Source organism: Phalangium opilio, unplaced genomic scaffold, assembly GCF_054372755.1.
Source record: "Phalangium opilio isolate 3A_F unplaced genomic scaffold, DU_Popi_V2 ptg000086l_1, whole genome shotgun sequence".
NCBI classification, from domain to species: Eukaryota; Metazoa; Arthropoda; class Arachnida; order Opiliones; family Phalangiidae; genus Phalangium; species Phalangium opilio.
This window is the reverse complement of record NW_028324191.1, coordinates 2,065,537-2,084,161: the sequence shown is the minus strand read 5'-3', so window position 1 is coordinate 2,084,161 and position 18,625 is coordinate 2,065,537. Positions and strand designations below refer to the sequence as shown.

At 39.2% G+C, this 18,625-nt stretch overlaps 2 long non-coding RNA genes across 4 annotated transcripts; one reads left to right on the top strand and one right to left on the bottom strand.

Annotated features, from left to right (window-relative positions):
- Nucleotides 1-1,242: 1,242 nt before the first annotated feature.
- On the top strand, nt 1,243-16,328 carry LOC149650575 (uncharacterized). 3 transcript variants are annotated; one of them, XR_016371585.1, is made up of 3 exons: nt 1,266-2,327; nt 2,388-2,734; nt 16,290-16,328. It is a non-coding gene; the product is annotated as an uncharacterized LOC149650575 (long non-coding RNA). The 3 variants fall into 3 exon arrangements; XR_016371584.1 differs by lacking the exon at nt 16,290-16,328 and adding an exon at nt 2,774-3,638 and having other exon boundaries at nt 1,268-2,327; XR_016371583.1 differs by lacking the exon at nt 16,290-16,328 and having other exon boundaries at nt 1,243-2,327; nt 2,388-3,638.
- LOC149650576 (uncharacterized) lies at nt 3,590-5,410 on the bottom strand. Its single transcript, XR_016371587.1, has 2 exons — nt 4,385-5,410; nt 3,590-4,272 (listed from the first exon to the last, which is right to left on the bottom strand). It is a non-coding gene; the product is annotated as an uncharacterized LOC149650576 (long non-coding RNA).
- Nucleotides 16,329-18,625: the final 2,297 nt, after the last annotated feature.

The following is an 18,625-nucleotide window of genomic DNA, read 5'->3' as shown; positions in this document are numbered from 1 at the left end:
TCTTTAAATACTTTCCCTTTTACCCTTCTCGTTCCTAATACATAGTCAACTGGTTCCACATAATCCATACTTTCTTTACAATATTTTTCCAAGGTATATTTACTTTTAATAACACCCAACACCAAGTGCGTAACTACACGAGCTTGATTATCAAAATCATTGTGGTTATTATCGGGCTCTCTCTGGTTATTAGCATTTAAGTTTGTGAATGTTTCCATACAACTCTCTATTAAACCAGCTACTCTATTTGATATACTTTCAGTGACACAAGCTGGCAACTTGTGCTTCTCCCGTAGTTCTAACATGAAAAGGGCAGCATTTCTGTCTAATTGTGCTGGTTCTATTGGTTCTAAATTATTTAGATCAGGGTTACATAATGGCACTGGATTTTCTGGTAGAATATCAACATCTTCATATTGTAAACCATCACCAATTGTTTGTTCTTGGTTTTCAACAAAAACCCCTCCAGTGAAATGCTTAATGTATAAATGGCTTCTAAGTGAGACATATTTTGTAAAAACCCTTGAGCTTGAATTATAACAACATTTAAATTGACGTTGGGGCTCATGAGAGTGGCATACACGGGTATGTTTCAACCAACTGGAAACTGTATGACGTTCTACTACTTTAGTACAAATAGAGCAAACATATACCACCATGTTAACAGAGACCAACCTCTAAATTCTCATAAAATGAGTAGTCAAAATAAAATGCCTTTGAAAAAAATGAAAAAGAAAAATCAGACTTAAAAATTGCTAAAATGATTAATCATTATCTTAAAAATGATTTTTTTTAAATTAAATAGCAAATGGATGTCTCCAAAAAATCCAAAAATGTTTTAAACTTAAGCATTTACCAAAAAATGTAAACAAATGAGCCATGCCATATTCCTTGACACTGCTGCCGAAGGCAGGCGGCCCTTCGTGGAGCCTTTTAAAAAAATCTCAGGGTTGTGCGACATTTATCTACATGCACTGGACAGCAGGAGAGCGAGGGGGAGAAAGAGACACGCACACACAAAACTTTCGGGGGTACGGTGAGACCTCGAGGGAGGCAATGATTGAGGGTGTGCCAGGTATTCTCTGTGACTAAAGAGGGGGAGGACTGAACTTGGAATTTTTTTCCCATGTATAAACTAAAAATGGCGGTTCTATCTTGCAGTGCGCGGGAGAAATTACCACGTTGTACCTTGAAGCTCGCTTGAAGTAGGGAAGCTTCCCTAGTTCAAGGTTGTGCTTTTTAGTTTTGCCGCTCTTTAGAGCTGGAAAACTATTGTTCCGCCCTCTGTTGGCTGGACGGCTGGCTGGATTTGGTGTAACCGCATAATAAGATTCTTCATAAATAAACTTTTTAAATTTCAAATTTCCCGCGAATTTTCGACTCGAAATTCATCCGTAGTTCACCTTACACCTCATAGGTGGCGTAACGTATTTAATTTCAATTGAAATTATTTTTCCCGTCGGTGCCGGGGTTTGAACCTGCCATGTCCTAATCCATACGAGACGTCAGTGAAGACGGCCGAGCGAGCGCGTTACCACGAAGCCACGCTTGCTTAGTACAAAACCCGAGTTAAGTTAGACTGTAGAGTAGAGAGAGGTAGAAGTTTGTGGATCCCCACCCACCCTCCCCTTCCCGACGCGCGGCAACCAGCTGCGGCTGGATTTTGTAAGTGGGAGAGGAGAGAGAGTAGAGAGAATGACTGCCTAGCGCCCGCCAATAATTTTTAGCAATGCGATTTAAATCAATGAAACATACTCATTTAAAGTTAAATAATTATAATTAGCTAATATGATTATTATATTTAAAAAAAATTATATTATTTAAGTAATAAATTTAACGATAGTTGTTGAGAGATTCAATAGAGGGCAACATGAGATGTCATAAATAGACTGCGAAGTTTGCGAACTCCGTCTAGTCTGCCTATTGCAAGGTGGATGATCGATGATTAGTTTAATCAGGTGTTTAAATGTAACTTGATTCCGGCGATACCATTAATGACAAACGCAATCAACATACTCATGGTTTAATTAAAGTTAATTAAATTGAATTGCTCAAAGATAATTATAAAATTAAATCAACAACTCAACTATCTGCTCAACGATAATTTGGCTAGTTTTTGTCAGATTTGCTGTTTATTTAAACGTAATTAAACAATGGTTAAATACTGCAGCGTGTATGGGTGTATAAATAATGAGAGGTGTCCGCTTTCACCAATTTCCGCGCGACGTTAAATTGTCGAAACAATGGGATATAGCTTTAAAAATGGGTAAACCACACACCAAGTCCATGGTTGTCTGCTCCCTTCATTCCGAAATATGAACATTCAGGTATGTTTTAAGCGTATAATATTAATTTAAAACCAATTATAATTAGAGTTATTATTGTAGATAAGTTAAGTTACCCTCCCAGACTTGGACCTTTGGCTGTTCCTTCCAAAAAACTCCCGTTAAGGAAACATGATCAACAACAATAGTTCAAGGCTAATGGGAGATTGGAAAGACTGAAAAAAAAAGGAATCAGCTCTCACAATCTCCAACTTTGCATGCAAGTGAAACAGCTGAAATAAATGGACCAGCAGACGCAGAAATTCTAGCTGAAAGATTGGGGATTGATGCTGTTCAACAAACTACCGAGGAAACTACGACCGACAAATGCACCACTCCAAACCCCAATGATAAATCAGGGTTGCCACGGGTCAGGGAATTTGAAAATGGGCCAAAAAGGTCAGGGAAAAGTCAGGGAATTTGAAAAATTTCAGCAAAGTCAGGGAAAGGTCAGGGAATTTTATTTTAGTAGGTAAAATTTCTGGGGATAAGTCTTTATTGAAAGAGTAATGAAAGTTTCTTCTCATCCTCTCTTAACACAGAGTGAACTCTAGAGCAATCCTAAAAAATGTCTAGAATTGTTTTTGTAAAGTTAATGCTCTCTAAAGAAATCTCTCAGACTGTTATTTATATCCTAGATAAAATTTTTCTTAATCATTTAGGTGAAAATGGTTCTTAATCTTTTTGGTGTGAAAAATACATTGGAAAACTTAAATGTAGAGACTTTATTTAATTATAAGCACCACTTAAAACGTGCTGTAAACATTTACACTTTCGGCCGAAAAGGTCAGGGAAAATCTCAGAAAAAGGTCAGGGAAAACCTGGAAAAGTCAGGGAATTTGGTTTTGAATATTCCGTGGCAACCCTGTAAATGCATTATGGTCAACACCTTGGAAAATCATACATGTTATGTTAATGCTTCTAATGGAATATTGAATGCCCCCTCTATAATTTCATTAACAGGATTAAAGAGTACTGGTCTATTTGATGCAATCATTAAAAATATTAACAGTAAATTCATACCCCTTTTCATGGACAAATAAGGTAGAGAGGGCCAAGAATGGGGGAAACTACGAGTCTCGAGATAGGGTATTTTTGACACTCATGAAACTAAAACTTGGCATTTCATTCACCGCTCTATCAGCTTTGTTTGGAATAAGTAAAGTTCAGACCTCAAATCATTTTAAATTAACTCTTACGCAGTTCCCAAGCTTGCTAAAACCCGTGAAAAAAAATGCAAATGAATAATGCACCCAAGACTCGTGAAATTTTGTAAAACAATTTTATTTAATAAATTTGTAAGATTCTATCACATTTTAAGGAACTTAAAAATATCACTTCAGCCTTATTTGCTCCATTATTTTTCCATTTCAAATAATTTGGAATGTAGTAATTAAAATAAGCAAAAAAACCTTTTGAAATAAGTAATTTGTAATCTTGGTTAATTGATTGTTAATAAATTTTTGGTCTTTAGGCACATATAACAAAACAATCATCTTCCAGTTTGAATAAATTACATAATGACAACTTTGAAGTCCTAAAAGGGCCAAACTAAGTTGCACTTGCCCATAATACATTTGTTTGGGTTTCAAAGAAAATGTTCTGTCAGTCTTGATTACGTAAGGAGTTTTCTTGAGGACTGTTTCTAAGTTTCCTTTTTCACCAATGACTGGACACTTCATTTCGACCAAATTATCGTTGACTAGACCGTCAGGGGAACACCCCAAGAATCGATAAGAAGGGTTGACTTCAAACCAATCTTCGTTACTTTTAAATTAGACTCTTTTTTAAAGCAACAAGAGTTTTTTTCGTTTATAATTCCATACTGTGTGAATTCATTTCCCTTAAAGTTTGACTGAAGAGCTTTTCGAATTTTTTCAGTAGGATCTTTTGGAAAATATGTGTAATACTCGTAGCAATTTTCACAAGAGAGAGAGAGCAACAGGTACTAAACAAAACAAAACAGTATGACCAATTTTATACTCGTGTTATGACCAAGGCTTAAGAGTTTACATAACTAATCTGGTTAATATTAGGGTGATTAGGTTTTCAACACTTACCATTTTTGAAAATATTCTCTTCTGAAAATTGTGGTTCATTCATTGCAAAAAATTTCGAGTACTAATTTTCTTTAGGCACTTAATTATAAGTTTAAACGTCACATACACTGCCGTTGATGCTACAGGTCTCAGGCCTGCCATTTTTGTTTCACCTAGATCAAGCTTCGCGTTTTCTCCGGACGATGGCACTAGTGAAACTTTTCGTTCTAGGCGCGGAATCTGAGAAAAATTTCCTCACTAAGTTTTTACTTTCGCGAGTTTTAGAGGTTCGGAAAAGTATTGGTCCGACCCTGCCTGGCAGGCTGGGCGTACCTTCTACCACATTTTTATTTATAAATTATTTCCTTACTAAGTTTTTAGTTTCGCGCGTTTTAGAGGTTCGGAAAAGTATTGGTCCGACCCTGGCTGGCAGGCTGGGCGTCCCGTCAACCCCATTTTTAGTTCTAAAATTGTTTTATACTAAATTAAAATATATAAAATTGTTTTTAAATTAACTTTTTTGGCACAAATATTATGAGATTTTTGTAAGTTTTTTCGGTTCCAGCTTCTCTGATTAATTAACGCTTAGTACATCATAAACAAAAAGGATCTTTATCTCCACCATCCGTTTCCGTGTCCCGTCTAGCGTTGTTCTTTAGGGCTTATGCAAATTACTTCATTTCTATTGCTTCAAGTTTCAAGAGAACATGACTCGGGGCTAATTCTAAGCGCTTGTTGCATATTGCATATTGCATAAGCGTGCAATCAATGAATAATTTTAGTACCCAAACGCATCAATTATCCCACAAATATTAGGTTTGCAACAAAAATATCAAGAAAATTGTTCCATTTCATAGGACAGAAGTTGGTTATTTACTTGTTTCATAATCTATAACCCAAAATCAAGCTAGATTATTTTTGTTCATAATTGGAATGATATTTGATAATTAAAAGAAAAAATAACCGTAAAGTATATAGGCCGGGGTCACCTTACAATAAATTTAGCTAGCCAAGGCAAAACGTTAATATGGCCGGGGCCATCTTGTTTAATTTTCAAGGGAGAAGCATGGGGGGGGGGCAAACTCTATTCTCAAAGCAGGCTTAAAATCTTAAACATTTTTGTATAAAATACTCATTGCTTTAAATACTTAATTTATGGAATTCAGGTTTAACTGTAGCCTGTTACTAATTCATTTCTAAAATCAATCACAAAAATTAGCTTACCTTAAGACTTAGCAGCCTTTATTCTTCACAAGAAAGTAAACTTTCTGAAGAATAAATGTTCACTTTATACGGTGCCTAAAAACAAGTATTTAAAAGTTAATATATACTGAATAAGTTATTTACTTTAAATATACTGACCTTTATAATCATTCAGATATAAGAATCACAAAGTCGTGGTGAGTACTGAGGAAGCGCAGCTCTTTCTTCACTAAAATATTCTATGCCGTACCGAGTCCGACCCGTACCGTTTCAAGAGCGCGGAAGAAATGACCACGTTGTTGACTTTTTTATTTATATTTTCAAAGGGTGGGGGTGGAGCATGGGAATGGAAAAAGGGCAAACTCTTTTTTCGGGGTAAAAACGCAAAGGGGTACGAACTATTAGGCAAAGTGGCAGTATTGAACACCTTCAATATCATCTCGGATGATTCTGCACACCTTTCGCGATTGAACGCTTGATATTTCCAAACTGCTCAAAAATGAACGATTGCGTTCAACTTTGAATACCCATTGAACGCTTTTTTCTTAGAGTGTAATCGCGGCGACCGCACTTGTCGATCTGGCTGCGGCCGCATCGAATTGCTGTCCCACATTTTACAGGCCTGTCCCATATCGAAGCCTAACTATACCATTGGTCACAATAAACTCTTAAACTTCGTCTATATGAGCATTTCCAAAACCAAGTACACAGTCATAAAGGAACCCCGCCTCACTCAGAGTGATGCCCTCAACCATGAACACATTTTTAAACCTGACCTACTCGTTATAACCCCCGAATCGTTTCTAGTATGCGATGTCGGTGTCCCTTGGGAAACCCCGCAGTCTCTAAGTGTAACTCACCAAAAGAAAAGGGCCGTGTACAATACTCCACTGTTTCTGCAAAAAAATCAATTCCCTATATCCTAACAAGTCAGTGCATTTTTTCGCGTTCATTATGTCTGCCCGCGGTCTCTATTGTAAGGAAAACGATGATTTTTGTCAACTATTCAATCTAGGCAAAGGCTTTGAACTCACGTGCGTTAAAATAGTTCTTGAACAAGGGGTTTATATCTATCAAAATTTTATGAAGGCCGTTTATTCTATCACTGCTGGTCGCTCTTGAGACATCCATGGTTAAACTTATACATATCATTTCACACATTCTCTGATTTTTTTAATGTATCTTTTTCTGAGGCCAAGTCGTCAACCCCGGCTACGCGTGTCTTTTTTATATTTCTTATATTTTTTGTTAAGGGGGCTCTGGCGTGTAACCAGGTAGAACCTGTAAACACCACATCTGTTTTATTTAATTCATTTATTAATTTAAAGCTCAATGCTTATTTTACTGTGTGGTTTCTTTTGATGCGGTCAGCTTCGGTCTTTGTTTAATTTCTACTATATAGCCGAGCTGACCGCATCAACCTTTGTACTCATTACAATCTCAATGATAATAAATAGTTTCAATAGCCAAATGCCTCGTCATCTAATTAGTGAAGCGCATGAATGGATTAACGAGATTCCCACTGTCCCTATCTACTCCCCTCCGCGGTCACCACCTTGTCGTGGTGGAGGGGCGCCGGTCTTCTTTCCGTCGATCCGTCTCGGGTATGCCGGCTAGTGTCACCATCCCATCCCAACCCTTTCCCATACTTACCTTTCCTTCATGGTGGTCTTCTATGGGCACGGTGAGCGTTGCCTGCAGGGCTACCCATGCCGGTTGGTCATCGTGGGGTTGGTTTTTGGCCCTTGTGCGGGGGGCCGCTCAGGCTAGGTGGCACGGGAGGTCGGTTAGGATGATATCCGAAATCCTTTCTGGCCGAGATCTCTCAGCGCGCATGTTACCGGTTGAAGGGCAACCGGTGGCGCCCAGGGGTCTTGGCAGTGCGGGTGTCCCGTGTCCACCAAAAGGGGTGGTTTTTTAGGGTTCCGGCATTGCCTTGCTATTTCCCGTACCCGGTAATCCTTAGGCCTTTCGAAGGATCGCCTTACTTGGGAATGCGGGTGGAGCTACCGGAACCTGGGAAGAGAACCCCGGTAAGAACTCACCGGAACCGGAATTAACCGGTTGTTTGGTTCGCCCAGCGGGTTGGAGGCCCAGGGAATGGTAGTGCTGGATGTGGTCTTGAGTCAAAGAGCAGGCTTTACACCTACCGGCTTGGCCCATCCGTGCCGTTGCGTGGGTTAATTTGGCGGCTACTGTAGGGTAAGACCGTTTTTTTCTCCCCTTAACTTCATTATGGTTACATCCAAGAGAATTACAATGGACGCTAATAAAGAGCCAGACGAGAATGGTTTATTTCAGCCAAATCGTAATTTGCGACGTTCCCCCGCTCCCAAGGATAGAATTTCTCTTGCACAAACAGCACTCAACAACTCCTCTGCACTGCGTGTTGAGGAGCCGCAAACTAAAATATGCGACGAGGTACCTAATGCTGCACAAAATAAACCCTCTGATCAACAAGAAACCGAGGACGCTGACTGTTCCATACCAGCATACAGGGCCTCGTTCGAGAAGCAACTTTTCCAGGCTTTAGAGGCAATTTTGCTGGACAAAAACAGGAAAATTTCGAACCCACTAGGGTTAAGAGAAATATTTTCAGAACTTGAGAATGAACTTTTTAAGGCTCATCAAAAGAACGCTGAATTGATGGGTGTGTTAAAAGAAAAGGATTGTACCATCGACAAACTTCAGTCAAAATTAAGACATCTATTTCTCCTAGCGACCTCTGCGTCTACTTCTGGCGCTAGAATTCCATCTGGTCTTTCTCGTATTCCCACACCGCTTATTACGTACTCAAACATCTTACAACCCCCCATACCTCCCTCGAGTCGAGTAACGGCATCTAAACCATTCAATCGACTAGCGCCACCTCCAGCTGCGCTTCCGAAACCTGATAATGACAGGGTTGTTCTCTTATATCCCTCTGGTTCTGCGTCAAATGACACATCTCAAATTCTGGAACAAAAACTCAAGAGCTCGGTTAATATTGCACAACTGATGATTGGGATTGAAAGAGTGCGGCACTGTCGCAACAATGGACTTGTCATAACTTGCCAATCTAAGACGGAAGCGGCAGCTTTGCGAACTGAGCTTTCTACCAACGCCAATCTTCAATCATGCACCAAAGTAACTTCACCCCGACAAGCTCTTCTTCGAGTTCTGATAATTGGAGTGGACAAGGACGTCGATAAGGACGACCTTGTTTCCACTCTCATAGACCAAAATCATCTCCAGTGCACTAAGACTGACATTGTCGATAAATACGCTCTCTGCGGGCGTAGTGACACCAGCAATTGGGTCGTGGAACTTACACCGGCAATTTTCAAGACCTTTACCTCTCTCGGAAAGGTTCGAGTTGGCTGGACCAACTGCAGGATTACCGAACACGTCAATATTCCGCGCTGCTTCCGCTGTGCTCGCCTAGGCCACATACAAACGGTGTGCACTGCCCCTGAGCCGTCATGCACCGGGTGCGCTGGGAACCACGATTTCAAGGACTGCACCTCAACGACCAAGAAACAATGTATCAACTGTACGCACTCCAATTCCAAATTTAACACGAATCACTCCACAGCCCATTGTAGCACTGATAATAATTGCCCTTCCTACCAAAGAGAACTTCAAATTCGTCATGAAACACGGACCAAGGAGTCTAACATGTGCGCGAGTCATTGGGTCTTGAATAGGCCCAAAGGCGAAATGAAAGTGAAGACCGGTTCGGCCGGTTGCCTTGGGATCCCGCGAGCCTTGCGTTCGTGGGCGCACCAAGGGCCCGTCCCGATCACTTCGTCGACGGGGCGGAGCAAGAGCGTACACGTTGGGACCCGAAAGATGGTGAACTATGCCTGGGCAGGACGAAGCCAGAAACTCTGATGGAGGTCCGCAGCGATTCTGACCTGCAAATCGATCGTCAGACCTGGGTATAGGGGCGAAAGATCTGACTAATCGAAACATCTAGTAGCTGGTTCCCTCCGAAGTTTCCCTCAGTATATCTGGCACTCGAAGAATGCAGTCTCATCCGGTAAAGCGAATGATTAGAGGCCTTGGTCTCAAACTTTAAATGGGTGAGAAGTCCGGTCTGCTCGACTGAAGCCCGGACGGCAACTTGGATGCGAGTGCCAAGTGGGCCACTTTTGGTAAGCAGAACTTTTGGTAAGCTAAGTAGTGTGTAACAACCCACTTGCCGAAGCAACTAACCCTGAAAATGGTTTTCATGAGCCTTAGCTAATTTAGATAATTCATTAATGAATTCTAATTGTTCCTTAAGAACTTTTAAAGCCTTAGTACGACCAGGGTCATCAGGGTCCTAAATGGGTTCTTCAATTTCTAAATCCCAAGGGAGACGTGGCTCCCGCCCTAAATTCAAAAAGGAAGGCGATTTGCCCGTGGTTTCATGGGGTGCAGAATTTATAGCAAATTGAAGAAGGTCTAGGGATTCATCCCATCTATCATGATGATTCCCTATAGAATGATATGAGTTTGCCTACTACTCTATTTACTCGTTCGGTGGGATTTCCCTTAAGTGTGTAGGGGGTGGTAAACTTTGGATTAATTCTAAAAGCTCTGCACGTTTGCAGCCAAAGTTTTGAAGTGAATTGTACCCCTCTATCACTAAGAATAGCTTTAGGAGCTCCCCACCTAGAAATAATAAACTTAAAAGCTTGGACACAAGTCTTAGCTGTAATAGTTTTAAGTGGTATCATCTCCACGAATTTTGTCATGTAGTCTACAAAGACTATTAAATACTTATAGTGGTGTCTACTTTGGGGAAAAGGTCCCATAATATCGACACTAATTTGGTCCCAAGGACTTGTTATCTCAGAGGGTTGCATTAGCCCTGGCTTTTTCCTGCTCCTAGCCTTAAATTGTTGGCATAAGGTGCATCCTCTAACATAGTCCTGGACATCACTAACTATGGTTGGCAACCAATATCTAAAGGTCACTTTACTTAGGGTCTTATCTTTGCCCCTGTGAGCTGATAAAGGGTGGTCATGTAATAGCCGCATGGCCTCTAGCCTTAAGCGGGGAGGTAAATAAATTCTCCTATAAGGTCTTCTATATAGAAGATTATTTTTAAGTTCGAACATTTTATGCCTAACTGGGTTAGGCCCTTGCAAGGAATTGATTATAGGGGAAGCGAAAGGGTCTTCCCTTTGTGATTATCTGGCGTCTTCCAATGTAAATACAGAATATAAGGCTCTAGGACCTGGGGGACGTATCAGACCTTCAACAGAATCACTAGAGGAAGTTGATGAACTACTACTGGTAGTATTTGAACTTGTACTACTACTAGTAGAATTTGAAGTAGAGGAGCTAAAGTTTATGCTTAAGACGTTTATCGGAGCTCTCGATAAAGCGTCAGCTACTAAATTTTCTTCTCCTTTCTTATGCTTAATTGTAAAATCAAATGTTTGAAGGAATTTGGTTCTCTGATATTAAATAACCACTGTAAAGCCTGATGGTCAGTAAGGACAATGAATTTTCGACCTTCTAGAAAGGGCCTAAACTTCTTATCCGCCCAACAAATGACTAAACACTCTTTCTCGCTAGTAGAGTACCTAGTTTCAGCGTCTTTTAGTCCTGTACTAGCGTAAGCTTTGGGAACTTCAACATTATCTTAAATTTGGGAAAGAAGGGCACATAACCTGCATCACTAGCATCTGTAGTTAAAATGCACGGGGAATCCCTTCTAAAGGAAGCTAGAGGATGAGCCTTACAAATTTCTTCCTTGATCTTTTCGAACGCCTGTTGCTGTTCGGTATCCCAAATAAATTTCTCAGTGGCGTAGCCAGAGGGGGGCGGAGGGGCGGCCCGCCCCGGGCATCACGGCGAAAGGGGCATCATTCTACCGTATTCTACGGTCCGTAGAATGATGCCCCCTTCGCCGTGATGCCCTAAACTGCGGAAGCCGTTTCAGCTTTTCACGCGATAATTTTTGTCTAGACTTTAGACAACAAGACGACCCAATAGTAACCACATCTAACCGTACCTAACAGGCGTACAGAAAATTTGAGTGAATAGCCCCTCGATGCACCACCATTAACTGTTTTAAAATTACTACTTTTTTACTTCTGTTATAATTAAAATAGTGTGACACGAACGGAAAAGGTGAGTAAGTATCCCCACGATGCGCATCCTTTAACAGTGGTAAAACGAAATAACCATTAAAAGAAGTTCCGAAGATCTGATTGAATAGCCCCTCGATGCCCTAGCAAAAAACTAAAACCCTTACTTCAATAAATTTACTTGCGTTGCAATATCTGTGCCCCCAAGCTAGTACTTTCTTTTAAAATTCTTCTCGGTTTATGGAGAAATACACGTTATAATTGTAACATTTGAGGCCCCAAGCTAGTACTTTCTTTTAAGTCTTCTCGATTTGTGGAAAAATACACCTAACTTCTAATAATAAACACCACCTTAAGATCGTTCTAAATTTAACGTCGGTATTTACTTGCCTTTTAAAAATTACCCTCGGTTTCTTTGAATTTTGAAATAAGGGAGCGGGATTGAAAGCGTGAAACACTTTTTGTCGACGGGTGACAAGAATTTTAAAGGGAGTATTAAACCGTCCATTGAAATTAAGGCAATACCATAATCCTCTCTCTCGCTTCAAATATATCGAGCAAACGTAAAACACAATTCACAATGCTTAATTTTACTAGTACAAATAAATCCAATGCTTAAACTTACTATCATAATTCCCTTCCTTTTAAAATACATGACCAAAAAATATCACCTCACCCCAATTCTCTCCCTTCAATGACGAACGAAATATTTTATACTGCCTAAAGGCGGGTTTCCAAACGCGCTTGAAAGTCAAAAAGATTGAGCTTGAGCGTTTCAAAATCCGCGCGTCTCAAGCGCTCCTATAACTAGCGCCATCTTGCGCCGTAGCATAAGTATGAGCACAAGCGTTACCTGTTTCCAAAGAATCTAAAAATAGCTGCTTAGCTCGCGTAGCAGTTCAAAAAATTCTGAAATCGAAATGGCGATTATCAACCAGCGGAAACGACGTTTGCTTATTAAACGGAATTTGTTGCTAATTCAGTTGTATTATCAACTAATTTCAAAGTTCAAGCCAAACAAAAATAAACACATAGATTTACACGTGTCCTCAAACTTTCAAAGGCTATTTGAATAGCAAAATACCTTGATAAAACTATATTGAACCTACTTGAGAATTTCATTTCAGTTGCAATAAATTTGCAGTGGCATTCCACAGTATCTATATTTCCTTCGTCTATGCCAAATTGCTGGCTTATTTATAACTAGATAAATATTTCTTTCACCACCCCCTTTTCTTTATTTCCCTGCTTACTTTTTAATTAATTCTTTCAATTCGCATCTTTATTTGATTTGACTTTCTCAATCCGAGACTCCGAGTCCGAATTTATAAAAACTTGGGCCTTGGCCATATGAAATTTGATCCTCATTGGCCAAAACGTCTATGACGTCAAGCTTGAACTGTCTAAGCTCAAGCAAATATCTACTCACGACAGATATAAGCTTGACGCGATTTTCAAGCGCAAGCGGGCTACTTTTCAATCGCAAGCTACTTAAAAAGCGAGTTTGGAAATGGTACCGACCTGGAGCTTAAGCGTAAACTTGAAATTTTCAAGCTTGAGCTCAATCTTTTAGCTGTTCAAGCGCGTTTGGAAACCCACCTTTAAGGCAGTTCTCTTTCACGACGCCACCACCGCCACCGCCAACAACAGGCCGGGTCAAACTACCCACATCGTAGATATTCATCATACGATGTGGCTAAAATGGTATTACCAAGAATGGATTCAAGGATAGGACAATAGATATTTTGTCCGGGACAAATTGCCCCCGTCCTAGCATACTTGGTTGAGAAGATTCGCCTTCTAATATTACGCCAATGACATTTAATAATGTTTTCATGCAGTATAAATTATAAAAACCCTAAAATTAACACATTACCTGGGTTTGTTAAAAGTTTTCAATTAAAATTAGGCTTAGAGGCAATATAATTTGTATAATACACACATGTCCAAATGCTTCCACGTGAATGGTTAGAAGCTGCTTGAAAAGCCTGGGAACCACAAAAAAAGTTGCGTCCACATGAATTTCCGTGACTCTCCTCATCATCTGATTTGTAAACTCGGGCGTAACAAATATCAAAATTTCTCCTCCTCCAGCTGGACTGAGGAAACTGTCAAAAAACTGTTGACCATCAATTGTTTTTGAAAACTGGTCTCTAGTTTGCAAATTTTGCACTAGCTCGTCTATTGATCTAGGAATATTAGGCGTTGTTCTTTTACGAGCTTTCATTAGAGCAGATTCTATGTCACCGAATCCAACGTGACCCCTAACATTTGGATACCTAAATGTTTTAGATATATAGTTTACAAACCACATATTATTATAATTGATTTTGAAATAACACATTACCTTTGGAGAACATCATCGAAAATTTGTCTAAGCTTAGTATTCGTTTCCATAGCAAACCTTTTGCATTCAGCTTCAAATTTTCGAATTCCAATTTCTAAACTATCATTAAAATGATTTGTGTGTGGTTTAGTGACTGTAAACACCCGATTCGCGTTATCTAGCACACCACGACCACCACATTGAGGTGAACGAACACAAATATAATAGTGAGTTTGACCTCTCGCTGAATTTTTACGATACAAAAAGTCTTGAAATATTAAATTTTGGGACCCAATTCGACTTCCCTCTATAAATTCCATATCTGTCGCGTTTTAAAAGATGGATAAAGGCGTGAGCGAAAGTAGCTGGTGCAGTTTTACTCCTAGCACAGAATGAGTTTTGTAGAAATACGCGGGAAAACGTATCGAAGGCGCTGCGCTGGGACGCGAGCTTTCCCGCTTTTTAGTTTTGCCGCTCTTTAGAGCTGGAAAACTATTGTTCTGACCGCTGCTGGCTGGCTGGCTGGCTTTTTTTTGCTGTGACCTGAGGAGTTTCGTCATAAATATTTTGAAATTCCCGCGATTTTTAACTGAAAATTCACCCGAAGTTCACGTTACGCCTCATAGGTGGCGTAACGTATTTTATTTCAATTGAAATTATTTTTCCGTCGGTGCGGGGCCTCGAACCTGCGATGTGCCGATCCATACTAGACGCCAGTGAAGGCGCCTGAATCCGTGACTCAACCAACTGACCCACGCTCGCTTAGTACAAAACCCGAGTTAAGTTAGACTGTAGAGTAGAGAGAGGTAGAAGCGAGCGGGTAGAAGGATGTGGATCCCTACCCACCCACCCTCCCCTTCCCGGCGCGCGCCAACCAGCTGCAACTGGATTTTGTAAGTGGGAGAGGAGAGAGAGTAGAGAGAATTTTCCGGAGGCTTGCGTAGCGCCCGCCAAATTATTTTTTGCAATGTAATTTATATCAATGAAACATACTCATTTAAAGTTAGATAATTATAATTAGCTAATATGATTATTATATTTAAAAAAAATTATATTTTTTAAGTAATAAATTTAACGATAGTTGCTGAAAGATCCAAATAGAGGGCAACATGAGATGTCATAAATATTAGTTTGTTGTCTCTCTGCCTCCAGGCTCCTATTGCAAGGTCCAAGGCTTAACGGATGATCGATGATTAGATAGTTTAATCAGGTGTTTAAATGTAACTTAATCCCGGCGATACCATGATTAATGACAAACGCAATCAACATACTCATGGTTTAATTAAAGTTAATTAAATTGAATTGCTCAAAGATAATTATAAAATTAAATCAACAACTCAACTATCTGCTCAACGATAATTTGGCTAGTTTTTGTCAGTTATGCTGTTTATTTAAACGTAATTAAACAATGGTTAAATACTGCAGCGTGTATGGGTGTAAATTTCCACGCGACGTTAAATTGTCGAAACAATGGGATATAGCTTTAAAAATGGGTAAGCCACACACCAAGTCCATGGTTGTCTGCTCCCTTCATTTTAAATTAGAGGATTACCGCCTTCAACCGAAATATGAACATTCAGGTATGTTTTAAGCGTATAATATTAATTTAAAACCAATTATAATAAGAGTTATTATTGTAGATAAGTTAAGTTACCCTCCCAGGCTGTTCCCTTGGCTGTTCCTTCCAAAAAACTCCCGTTAAGGAAACATGATCAACAAAAGTTCAAGGCTAATGGGAGATTGGAAAGACTGAAAAAAAGGAATCAGCTCTCACAATCTCCAACTTTGCATGCAAGTGAAACAGCTGAAATAAATGGACCAGCAGACCCAGAAATTCTAGCTGAAAGATTGGGGATTGATGCGGTTCAACAAACTACCGAGGAAACTACGACCGACAAATGCACCACTCCAAACCCCAATGATAAATCAGGGTTGCCACGGGTCAGGGAGAACCTAGAAAACCTGGAAAAGTCAGGGAATTTGAAAATGGGCCAAAAAGGTCAGGGAAAAGTCAGGGAATTTTATTTTAGTAGGTAAAATTTCTGGCGATAAGTCTTTATTGAAAGAGTAATGAAAGTTTCTCATCCTCTCTTAACACAGAAAACTCTAGAGCAATCCTAAAAAATGTCTAGAATTGTTTTTCTAAAGTTAATGCTCTCTAAAGAAATCTACCAGACTGTTATTTATAGTTAAAATGTTTCTTAATCGTTTTGGTGTGAAAAATACATTGGAAAACTTAAATGTAGAGACTTTATTTAATTATAAGCACTTAAAACGTGCTGTAAACATTTACACTTTCGGCCTAAAAGGTCAGGGAAAATCTCAGAAAAAGGTCAGGGAATTTGGTTTTGAATATTCCGTGGCAACCCTGTAAATGCATTATGGTCAACACCTTGGAAAATCATACATGTTATGTTAATGCTTCTAATGGAATATTGAATGTCACCTCTATAATTTCATTAACAGGATTACAAAGTACTGGTCTATTTGATGCGATCATTAAAAATATTAAAAGTAAGTTCATACCCCTTTTTCATGGACAAATAAGGTAGAGAGGGCCTAGAATGGGGGAAAGTACGAGTCTCGAGATAGGGTATTTTTGACACTCATGAAACTAAAATTTGGCATTTGATTTCATTCACCGCTCTATCAGCTTTGTTTGGAATAAGTAAAGTTCAGACCTCAAATCATTTTAAATTAACTCTTACGCAGTTCCCAAGCTTGTTAAAACCCGTGAAAAAAAATGCAAATAAAAAATGAACCAAGACTCCTGACATTTTGTAAAACAATTTTATTTAATAAATTTAAAAGATTCTATCACATTTTAAGGAACTTAAAAATATCTCTTCAGCCTTATTTGCGCCATTACATTCCGTCCTTTTTATTCCATTTCGAATAATTTGGAATGTAGTAATTAAAATAAGCAAAAAAACCTTTTAAAATAAGTAATTTATAATCTTGGTAAAAGATTGTTAGTAAATTTTTGGTCTTTAGGCACATCAATAACAAAACAGTCATCTTCCAGTTTGGAATAAATTCCAAAATGACAACTTTGAAGTCCTAAAGGGGCCAAACTAAGTTGCACTTGCCCATAATACATTTGTTAGGGTTTCAAAGAAAATGTTCCGTCCTTCTTGATTACGTAAGGAGTTTTCTTGAGGACTGTTTCTAAGTTTCCTTTTTCACCAATGACTGGACACTTCATTTCGACCAAATTATCGTTGACTAGACCGTCAGGGGAACACCCCAAGAATGGATAAGAAGGGTTGACTTCAAAGCCAATCTTCGGTACTTTTAAATTAGACTTTTTTTAAAGCAACAAGTGTTTTTTTTTTTCGTTTGTAATTCCATACTGTGTGAATTCATTTCAATTAAAGTTTAACTGAAGAGGTTTTTGAATTTTTTCAGTAGGATCTTTTGGAAAATATGTGTAATACTCGTAGCAATTTTGACAAGAGAGAGAGCAACAGGTACTAAACAAAACAAAACAGTATTATCAATTTTTATACTCATGTTATGACCAAGGCTTAAGAGTTTACATAACTAATCTGGTTAATATTAGGGTGATTAGGTTTTCAACACTTACCATTTTTGAAAATATTCTCTTCTGAAAATTGTGGTTCATTCATTGCAAGAAATTTCGAGTACTAATTTTCATTTGGCACTGAATTATAAGTTTAAACGTCACATACACTCCCGCTGATGCTACTACAGGCCTCAGGCCTGCCATTTTTTCCCCCTAGATCAAGCTTCGCGTTTTCTCCGGACGGTGGCACTAGTGAATCTTTTTTTCGTTCTTGGCGCGGAATCTGAATTCAACAATAATCCAGTCCCGACCGACTCCCGTAGAAGTTTTCGAAATATTTCCACTCCCTTCCGACTCCGTTCCCTTTCAGAGATAATATTCCCAAAGCCACCCAAAGCCAAATGGTTTATTTTACCCAACTCCAACTCCGACCAAAAATGAGGGAGTCCCTTGGCTTTCTATGGAGTTGGAGTTTTCCCAAAGCCTTTGCAGTCCTCTACTAGAGAGGCAGTTGGTGTTCAAATCTCCTACTAATCAGGGCCCATCTACCAGTCAAAGTTCTTTCATTCCGATTTAAAACGTCGAGATTTTAAATCCTAAATATCAGTATTTTTTCGTCTTTTGTCTCGAAATATTTCTGTCGTGTGTTGTCAGCACGCTTAAAACTAGGTTATAGATTACCGCAAAATCACTCCAGTATAGGAACCAGGGTCGTGCTGAGAACCAAAGCTAGAACAAATTTTATATTGAATAAGCTGCCGTCGAACATAGGGAGTTGCCAATCCTGTAAGCCTGAGAAAAATTTCCTCACTAAGTTTTTACTTTCGCGAGTTTTAGAGGTTCGGAAAAGTATTGGTCCGACCCTGCCTGGCAGGCTGGGCGTCCCTTCAACCACATTTTTATTTATAAATTATTTCCTTACTAAGTTTTTACTTTCGCGCGTTTTAGAGGTTCGGAAAAGTATTGGTCCGACCCTAGCTGGCAAGCTGGGCCTCCCTTCAACCCCATTTTTAGTTCTAAAATTGTTTTATACTAAATTAAAATATATAAAATTGTTTTTAAATTAACTTTTTTGGCACAAATATTATGAGATTTTTGTAAGTTTTTTCGGTTCCAGCTTCTCTGTTTAATTAACGCTTAGT